This window comes from Eurytemora carolleeae, unplaced genomic scaffold (assembly GCF_000591075.1).
Source record: "Eurytemora carolleeae unplaced genomic scaffold, Eaff_2.0 scaffold508, whole genome shotgun sequence".
Taxonomy (NCBI): domain Eukaryota; kingdom Metazoa; phylum Arthropoda; class Copepoda; order Calanoida; family Temoridae; genus Eurytemora; species Eurytemora carolleeae.
The window spans coordinates 81,553-81,915 of record NW_019396400.1 but is presented as its reverse complement, the minus strand read 5'-3'; positions in this window follow the sequence as shown (position 1 = coordinate 81,915).

The window sequence follows — 363 nt, the reverse complement described above, 5'->3', positions numbered from 1 at the left end:
TGTAAAAGAGTAAAAAAGGGTGGACAAGATCCTAAAAACTTGACAGAGAATTGATTTATGGATTATGCACAAGGTTGGAGGGTCAAACGAATAATAATGTAAGCAGAGCACAGTTTTTAGGGATAGTAGACTTAATTCAGATCGGTTATACTGAGAGGGGTATAGGAAGGATTTCTTGAGGTGACAGGACGGGAGGGTTGGAGGATAATGGGAAGGAGGGTTGGAGGATAATGGGAGGGGAGGTTGGAGGATAATGGGAGGGGGGTTGGAGGGTGATTGGAGCAAGGGTTGGAGGATAATGGAAGGGGGGGTTGGACTGTGATTTGAGGTAGGGTTGGAGAGTGTTGGAGGGTAATGGGAGGG